The sequence below is a fragment of the Lutra lutra genome, chromosome 3, assembly GCF_902655055.1.
Source record: "Lutra lutra chromosome 3, mLutLut1.2, whole genome shotgun sequence".
Lineage (NCBI taxonomy): Eukaryota > Metazoa > Chordata > Mammalia > Carnivora > Mustelidae > Lutra > Lutra lutra.
Window position 1 is genome coordinate 26307182 of NC_062280.1, and position 10390 is coordinate 26317571.

General features: G+C 37.8%; 1 non-coding gene across 1 annotated transcript; it reads right to left on the reverse strand.

The window, feature by feature from the left end:
* Positions 1–2389: 2389 nt before the first annotated feature.
* LOC125096543 (U6 spliceosomal RNA) lies at positions 2390–2496 on the reverse strand. The gene has a single exon (XR_007126227.1). It is a non-coding gene; the product is annotated as a U6 spliceosomal RNA (small nuclear RNA).
* Positions 2497–10390: the final 7894 nt, after the last annotated feature.

Consider the following 10390-nt stretch of genomic DNA (forward strand, 5'->3'; position numbering starts at 1 on the left):
ATAATTTATTGACAATCCAGCATGAGGGAGAAAAGCCAACAAAACAACAAAGCAATATATTAGAATCAATTGCATTTCCATGTGTTAGCAACAGTCATAAATTGAAGCTTAAAAATAATCCTATTTATATTAGCAACAAAAATATAAACTACTTAGGGAGAGGTCTAACAAGTTGTGCAAGATTTATACCATGAAAACTAAAACACATCGCTGAGAGAAATTAGAGATCTAAATGAATAGAGATGTGACCATGGATTAAGAGAGTCAATATTTTTAAGATAGTAAGACTTTCCAAATTGATGCATGCATTCAACACAATTCCATTCCAAATCCCAGCAGGACAGCTCTTCACCAAATTTGAACAGATACTTCACTGAATGTAATACATGGATAGCAAATAACATGTCAAGATGCTTGACCTCATGAGCATTAGGAAAATATATTCTAAAACCACAATGAGGTACTACTCCATGCCTATTAGAAGAGCTAAAGTTAGAAAGGCTGGCCATAGCAAATGTTAGCAAGGGTGTGGAGTGACTGGAACTGTCATATACTTCTGGTGGGGCTATAAATGATAAAACCATTTTGGCAAACATTTTGGCAGTTTCTTAAAAATTTTTAAATACATCCGCCATATGATCAGACATTTTAATTCTAGGTATTTATCTGAAAGAGGGAAAAAATGTCCATAAAAAGACCACTACATACCTATTAGAATGCTCCAAATCCAAGTCACTGACAACACCAATGTGGAGCAATAGAACTCTCCTTCGTTGCTGGTGGGAACGCAAAATGGTATAGTCACTTTGGAAGAAAGCCTGGTAATTCCTTAAAAAAAATTAAACACACTCTTACATATGGCCCAACAATCACAATCCTTGGTATTTACCCTGAAAGAGTTGGAAACCTAGGTCCACACAAAGTCTGCACATGATGTTTATAAACACTTTATTCATAACTCCCAAAACTTCAAAGCAACCAAGATTTCTCTCAGTAGGCAAATGCATAAGTAAACTGTGGTACATCCAGACAATGAGTATTATGCATCACTAAAAAGAAATGAGGTATCAAGCCATAAAAAGACATGGAGAAGGGGGTGCCTGAGTGGCTCAGTTGGTTGAATGTCCAACTCTCGATCTCAGCTCAGGTCTTGATTTCAGCATCACAGTTTGGGTTCCACACTGGGCTCTAAGCTGGATTTGGAGCCTACTTAAAAAAAAAAAAGGCAAAAATACATGGAGAAAATTTAAATGCATATCACTTACTAAGTGAAAGAAACCACCTGAAAATGCTACATACCATATGATTCCAACTATATGACATTCTGGAAAAGACAAAACAGGAAGATAGTACAAAGATATTGCTCAAGGCTTGGGAAGAGATGATTGTTAGGGCAGTAAATCTATTCTGTATGATGATATAATGGTGGATACATGTTATCATATATTTATCAAAACCCATAGAATGTACAACACCAAGGATAAACCCTCAAATAAACCTAATGAATAGCTTACATAATCGAAGCTCTGGGCTTCAAGTGACATATTATTACATTGTAAGTTCACCAACTATAACAAATGTTACTGTGGGAACTCTGTGATTTTTGTTCAATTTTGCTATTATCTGAAACCACTCTACAAAATCTATAGCCTATTAAAAAAAGAACTGTACACAATTTTTCTTATCAGATTTATTTGTAATAGTCAAAAACTAGGAACAACCCAAGTGTACATCAACCAGTAAATGAACAAATTGTGATATATCTGTGTAATGAAATACTACTCCATATAAAAAGAATTACTGATACATAAAGAATATGAAGAGCCTCAGAGTAACTATGCTGATTGAAATATGCTAGACAAAAAGAATATATATTGTATGATTCCATTTGTATTCTAATATGACAGAGAGCAGATTAGTGGCTGCCAGGAATGGTGGGATGGGACAGGAGGGAAGGATTGCCAAGGAGCATTAAGTAACTTTAGGGATCAGTTTGTTATCTTGATTGTGGTGATGGTTTCACAGATACATAGAGATAGATGATCGATAGGTTAATCAATAGGTTATAGATGATAGATGTTAGAACTTAGCAAATTGTGCACTTCGAACATGTGCAGTTTATTATGTCAGTTATACCACAGTAAAGTTGTTTTTAAAGGTTTTTTTCCCCCAAAAGGAAATAAATACTAAAGAAAATCAAGAATATCTGAAGATGATTTTTTTTTTATATTTCTAGGTGTAACTCAACTCCGTTCACAAGCCACAGAGTGCTCCACAGAAACATTTTTCTATTAAAATATCACAATTTTACTATTTTTTTCACTTTGACCGATACCGTTTCCTCCTTGGAGTTATTCCGCGAAGAGCGGCAGTTCACTGGGAAGCCGCATAAAATATGGAACGCTTCACGAATTTGCGTGTCATCCTTGCGCAGGGGCCATGCTAATCTTCTCTGTATCGTTCCAATTTTAGTATATGTGCTGCCGAAGCGAGCACTGAAGATGATTTTTTTTGAAAAACAAATTAAACACATTTTTGGCAAGATCAAACAAGAAAAATCAAAGAAAGAACAAATAAACTCTAACATTCAAAGGAGATTTGGGGGAAAAAATCACAATTTTATGCCAATAATATGAAAACTTAGATGAGAAGAACGAGTTTTTAGAAAACCATCAACTATCAAATTGAGTTAAGGGGAAGGAGAAAATAAGAATAAAGCAGTAAGTTAACTGTACTGTAGTATTCATTTTATAATATATACATGTATCAAATCATCAAAATTGAACACCTTAAACTTACATATGTTATATGTCAAAGACTCAATAAAGCTGAAAAACTTAAAAAAAAATAAAAAGCTAACAACAACTACAAAAAGAATAAAGCAGTAACTATTGGTTATGGGTTGAATTGTATACCTTCCCCAGCAAGCTGATTAAACTCTTTGGCATCGGAGTTGTCTTGCCAGAATGGAGCACCCACCACAAGTTAACATTAAGACATTGTGTATTGTACCTCAGGGACATAAAGACTTCTGTGGGGATACAAAGACCCAGTGATCTACGTAGACCTCACTTCACACTCTCAAATTATAGACTCAGTGGGGTGGGACCTCCCTTGTAAGGGTCAAAAAATGGATAAAGATCCTATGTGAATTTCCTAGTGTAATTTAGCTTCTGTTACAGAGCCAAAGTACAGAGGTCAGAAATCTTACATCAGTATTTATGGACATTTTTTTACATGTAATTGGTAAACATGAAGGGTGTGTGTTGTTACCAAAGATACTAATTTGTAACCTTTATGGTTATATAAACATAACCATGATTACCTTTAATATAAAAAAGTAATAAGGAAGTATTAAAAAGCATGAGACAAGGAAAGTGTCTCTGCATTTCAGGGTGATATCCATGAACTGAGCGTGCTCCATGTTGGTTCTCCTTAAATACTCTTATAGGCCTTCTTTACTACGCAAAACACTCATCCAAGCTGGGCTAAACAGTGGGTGAGAAATGCCAAATTCATGCCTCACATGATCTATCTGTTGTGTTATCTGGTAAGTTACTTGGAAACAACAAGCATTTCATTATTTTAACAAGGGAATAGAATTGACCTGTCCTGAGTGACTTCAGTGTAGGCTCCATTTGACAATCCACAAAGATGATGTAACCAAAAGCAGCTCATTAATCTCATCCTAAGTCTCAAATTCCAAGTCACAGTAAATCAGATTTAAATGAGTTTCCACTGAACAAAGCTAGAGGATGATTTTTTATGATGTATAGAACATTTTATTACTTCAGTGTTTGTTGCAATGAGTTACAGAAAACTCATCCTAAAAAAAAAAAAATGGATTGAGCTCTGAATTACTCTTAGATGGATCACAGCTGAGTTTCAAAGTTAGTTTAAAAAAAAAATCTGAATCTCCCCTAATGCATAGGTAGAGCCTGCTAGTAAAGAAAGGTATTTGTATATTCAGCAAATTGAAAATCAGTACCTTAAAACTTTAGACCAGTGTTGTTCACAGAATTTTCTGTAGTGATGAAAAGTTCTAACATCTGTGCTGTCCAATACAGTAGCTCTTGACACTCGAAAGGTAGCTAGTATGACTGAGGAACTGAGTTTTTAAAATACTATTTTGTTTTATAACTTACTCTAATTTTAATAGCTGTATTGCCTGGTAGCTGCCATATTGGACAGAGCAACATGGGGCCATACATTGTGCCAAGTGAAATAAATTAGGTCTGAGTCATTATTTTATTATTGATAGTAGTGATGTAACTGAGAATGTAAGTATCACAGCAGCATTTGCAGATAATCTCACCATTCCCACTGACCTCTTCAGACAACACTCTGAAGTCAATGGGCTAAGCATTATCACTCCCATTACATGTGAGGAAATAGATGCTCTCAGACATATTACATGATTTAAGTGAGCTGTGACTCAAACTACTTTCCACCAAACTGCAAGAGAACCCATGAAAGAATATGATGACTCCCATGGAGCTTACCAGTAGGCTTATCTAAAATGAACCTTGATGCCTGGGTGGCTGGGTTGAAGTGACTGTCTTGGGCTCAGCTCATGATCCCAGAGTCCTGGGATCAAGATTCACTCCCTGCTTAGCTTCTCCCTCTGACCTTCCCCCTCTCATGCTCTCTCTCTTTCATTCTCTCTCTCAAATAAATATATAAAATCTTTTAAAAAAATAAAATAAAATTAACCTTGATAAACTTGGGGTGAGGAGAAAGACAGAGACAGAGAAAGGAAGAATGTAAATGCACACAGCCAATGCTGGACATTTTTGTCAAGTAGAGAGCTAGGTCAAATTGTGCTCAGGCTTGTTCCACTAGTGCCAAAGACCAACTTAATGAGTTTCTGTTATGGGTGGGGCCCAACTGAAGACCCACGCATGTCTTTTCCTGTCACTGCTCTGCAACCCATAGACATTTTTTTCTGCTTCTCCTTCTCTCTCCTTTCCATGTTTGTGCCAGTCTTTTTCTCTGTTTCATGCTATCTCAAGTCAGAAAATTTCTGCATTAAAATGGTAATTCTTATATAATAATCTAATAAAGCATTGGGAAGAGCAACAGATTCTCTTTGTCTTTGGAAAATGCACTGGAACTTGTAAGAAGAAAAATCCATCTTCTTTTAAAAATTAGCATAATGAAATATATTACATTGAATATGTATGGTGGGTAATAGCTTAGAGAAAAATGAATTGTACATTCCAGTGTCTAGTTGGTTTGCAGACATATTAATGAAGGCCCTATAAACCTGTTTTTGTGATAAGCCTGTGCAGCAGGCACTCTGCTGGAGAGATGGGACCAATGTCACCGAGAAAGACCCCAGTACCGCTGAACAGCTTATATTTTATACATTTACATTGGAAAGGCAAATGTTTAAATTGGCCCATCTAAAACCTAAGCCTGTGGTTTCGTGGATTCTAGATAATTGAAAACAGGATTTCAGTGCACTAAATCCACCTCTCCTGGGCTCTTGGCCATAACACGCTCCAATCTGAAAACACTTGTTTTAAAAGAAGCCTCTTACACAAAGGCAGGAGAAAGAGGAGAGGAAGAAAAATTATTGCCAATATACAATAGCAAACACACTTGTCACTTGCTAAAACATACTTTGCTCAGGTTGCTCCTCTGCTGATATCATTACAGCTACCCAAATAATAGTTAATTTTAATAGCCCACTTCTACAAGCAGTAGAGGAAGAAAACCACCTGGGCCTGTAGGACTGGGGCCACTAACTGCCCATTCCTACCAGCGAGTGACCACAGGTTCATAGACCCAGGGAGCCTGGCTGGAAGAACCTTCTGCTGCAGTCACAACATGTCAGTGAGCATTGTTTTTAACTCAGATGCCCGCAGGTATCTCCAACATTATAAAGGTTATTAAATATTGAGAAGAATAGAACATATTTGGTAGGCAGAGAGATTTTTTAAAAGAATTCTTACGGGGAATTTACAGTTTTGTTTGTAAATACGGGCAAAGAAAACTACATGAAATATATAAATATTAAGCATGCTATATTGGAGGTAGAGATAAAAATCAATTGAATAAATTCTCTCTTCTCTATTTTAATAAAATATTTCTGTTTGTTCTTTATTTTTGCAGATACCATTTTGCTGAAAAATATAGAAATTTTAATATTTTAAGAACTTTGCAAAGTCTGAGTCTTTTTAATGAGAAATGGAAAAGAGAAAGAAAAAATTGTGGCTCTATTTGGAATTCTTTCTATACCTTTCCCCAAAATCCTTAGCCCTTCCTCCACCCACCAGATGCAATTATTTTCATGAAATGGGTATTCTTCAATTGACAGTCTAAATGTTTTACTAAATATGTACATAGCCATAACGTAAATAGTATTGTCGTGTTTTAAACTTGACATCATATTGTAACTTCCCTTCTGCAACTAGATTTTTATTGTTCAATTTTATGTTTGAGGAATGTACCAACCTTGATAACATACCTCTAGTTCATTCCTTTTCATTGCTCGATAACATTCCATTGTATGAGCACACCAAAATTTATTGACTCATTCTCCCGTGGATGGGCATTGAGGCTATTTTGATTTTTTGTTACTGCTAACATTCCCTCAACGCACATTCCTGCACATATCTCCTTGTGTATACTGAGAGAGGTTTTCTCCTAGAGCCTAGAATTACTGAGTTTTGGGGTATTCACATTTTCAGCTTTGCCACATCTAGATTCTTCCAAATGCTCTCCGAAATGGTTATCTAATGTTTTCCCTATTTGTTTCCTTATAATTGAAACTCAACACATCAGTGACCCTATTAAAACATGTCACTTCACGACACTCTTTGCTCAAAATCCTGCAATGTTTCCCCACTCCAAGTGGCCTGTAAGGCCTTAACAGATCCCACTCCACCCCCGTCCTTATTATATCTTTGGCCCTCGCTCATTTGCTCTTCAAACACACCAGGTCCTCCTCCATCAGGGTCTTTGCTCCAGCTGTTTGCTCTGCCTAACATGCTCTTCCCCCAGACTGTATTTGGCAAAATCCTTAACCTTCTTCAAGTCTTTTAAAAAAACTTTAATGAGCCTTCTTGTGACTAACTCCTCCCACACCCAACCCCTGTTTCCTTGAGTAATTTTGTCTTTCATAATACCAATACCCTTAGAATGCATTACATAATTTGTTAGATTTATTATCTAGTGTCTCATCTTCCCCCTAGAATGTCAGCCCCATGAGGGCAGGGATCTTTGCCTATTGTGTTCACTGATATATCCTAAGTACCCAAGACAGAATCTGATTCATGGTAGGCATTCAACCATATTTGGGAGAGGTGAATTGTGTACATGTGTGATTCCTCATGATGCTTTGCAGGGTGTTATCTGAAAAGGACACAATATTTTTATATGGGTACTATATGGGACTACGGTTTGAGAAAAGATGAGAATTTAGTCCATTATTCAGAATATGAGCTCCCTAAGGAGGAACCAGATCTGTCTTTTCACCATTGTACCCTGAGTGCCAAGATCAGTGCCTGGGTCCATCGCAAATGCTCAGTCGATGCTTGTCAAATGAGTGAATAAATGAATGTACAGATTTATTGAGAACTTACTCTACAACTTAGAAGCTGATTAAAAGGGAAGTTAAGTTTGTTAACAAATCTTGATTCACACATGTCCGTCAAACAAAACCAATAGCTGGGACTTCCTACTTCTAATTTTATCCTTTGGGCCATAAATTGCCCTTCTTGTAACTCTCTTTCCTCTTAAAAGTATCTCTGTAAAATCGTATTGGGGAAGCGAAAGAATGGAAATCTGCTTAGTTGAGCATATCCCAGTAAGGTGTTTCTCTTATTTACTTAATAAGAATCCCTCAGGAGAGCCCTTCAACAGATGAATGGATAAAGAAGATATGGTCCACATATAAATACCCAACTTTTGTATCAACATGGACGGGACTGGAGGAGATTATGCTGAGTGAAATAAGTCAAACAGAGAAAGTCAATTATCATGGTTTCACTTACTTGTGGAACATAGGGAATAACATGGAGGACATTAGGAGAAGAAAAGGAAAAGTGAATTGGGGGAAATCGGAGCGGGAGATGAACCATGAAAGACTGTGGACTCTGAGAAACAAACAGGGTTTTAGAGGGGAGGGGAGGAAGGAGGTGGGTGATCCTGCTGGTGGGTATTAAGGAGGGTACGTATTTCATGGAGCACTGAGTGCAGTGCATAAACAATGAATCTTAGAACACTGAAAAAATAAAAGTAAATAAAAAAAAAATTCAGATGCCCTAGACCCAATCAATCCCTCAATCTGAGTCTCCAGAAGAGAATCCTGAGAACAACCTCCAGGAATTTTTATGTGAGTTGGGGAAACAAAAACTTAGTAAATGGGGTCCACCGGCAGGAGAAAGAACAAAATAGTGCCTGAAATGTCAACCCGAGGACACAGCCTGCTATAAACTGTGTTTAAAATAATAGCAGACAGCTAGTGGGTGGCAGAACTGCCTCCTATATTTGAGCTGAGTCTCAGAGTCTCTTCTCTGTGCCTACCTAACATGGTCATCAGGGTCTCGGGGAATTTGGGGGTGACTCATAACCCTATGTTTATGAATCAGTCATAGCAACACGACTGGAAGAAGAGAGGCTGATTGATGACTCTCAGAAGGCCATTCCTCGCTGTTTCTAAGAACTAGCCTCTCCTCTGTTCACCTCACCCACGTGTCACAGGTCCATGAAGAAGACAGAGTGGGAAATAAAGGTCTGGGCCACTCATCCAAAGGGAAAAGTGACATTGTGAGACACAAGGAGAAAAGAGAGGTCATTTGGGTTTGTAAAGAAATATGGCCCAGGACTATTTTATCGTTCTCCCAGCACAGAAACCTTTTTTCACATGGAGGTCACCTGGGATATATTTAATATCATCTACCAAACAGTGTCATAGAACTTTGAAGTTCTAAACAGCTTTTAGGCTGTAATCTCTATTTGAGGTGAAGAGAGATTTGCTACCTCTATGGTATATTTGTCTTCCATGGAAGTTTCTGGTACAGTTGGTTCACAGACATAATTTTTGTAGTTCAGCTTTTAAACATGTGTATTTCAAGGCATTTTCCAGAGCCTTTCCAGTGGAAGATGTTCATTAAAACTTACAGAAAGGGAACTTGGGAGGGGGTAGGGGTGGTGGAGAAGAGACCTATAATTTAATCAAATGAAAAACCTCTCAATTTAAAAATTTGGCATGCATCTTAGGTACGCATGTGTTTTTGGGTCATTTTAGTCATTTCATCTTTTTTTTTCCTTCTATTTTGGCAACCAAGTTAAATTTAGCTGATTGGGAAGAGAGGGGACAGGGCACAGTCGAGATTTTGTGGGACTTTACAACTCTTGGCCAAAATCAGCACATATTTATTAAAGGGTGGGCATGAATCTTCCCATCTGTTAGTTTTGTCAGAGTGTTGACAATAACATTCTGATTTCCAGCTTGAATATATGTATTTTTAAATTTCTTTTCTCCATTTACTCTGACCAGAAGACTGTCTTAATGCTCAGAGACAGACAAAAATTGATGCTTTAGTTTTCTAATTCAGCACTGGAAATAATGGCACCACCCAAAATTTCAGGCTTACAGTTATTTCTGCCAGCTTGAAAAATATGCATAAAACACGCCCAACGCTACCTCCTCCTGGAATTGATCTTGATCTTTTGTTGTTCCTCATATCCCTGTTGCAAGAGAAACCCAGTCCCTGCTACAGACAGAGACTTCTGGCTTCCTGTCCCACGAGAAATACTCAATTTCACTTTCTGGGAATGATAGGGTAGGCCAGAGATTGACTTGGATTTCACTTTGCTTTGTTCCAGGCTACATTAATTAACTTACTTCTTCTCCTTTCATTCCTGCTTTGCTCCCTCCCTTTCCCCACCCATTTTCATCTTAGCTTTGCTGATGCTGGCCTGTCTGCAGGTCTCAGGTGGTCTCCCCAGTCTCTCAAAGGAGGCTGAGCTTCCCTCTTCCCCACTCTGATAGGAGCCTGTTATTTGCCCTCACAGAGTTTTATATGGTTCTAATTAATATTTTCTTCCTGCAATCGCTTATTTTAATATTGGTGGTAGGCAGCATTCTGAGATAGCTCCCAAGATTCCCTCACCCTAATGTTCAAGTCTCGTATAATCGCCTCCCCTTCAGTGTAGGCAAGAGCTGTGAATAGGAGGGGATGTCACCCCAGTGATTGTGCACCATCATATGGTGAAGGTGAGGGAATTCTGCAGATGTAACTAAGGTCCCTAATCGCCTGGCTTCATTTAATTAAAGAGCAATTATCCTGAGTTGGCTGAACTAAAGGATGAGCCCTTTACAAGAAACCAAGGTGTTCCCTGAACTCTCTCCTTCTGGCCTCAAAAAAGCAAGCTACAT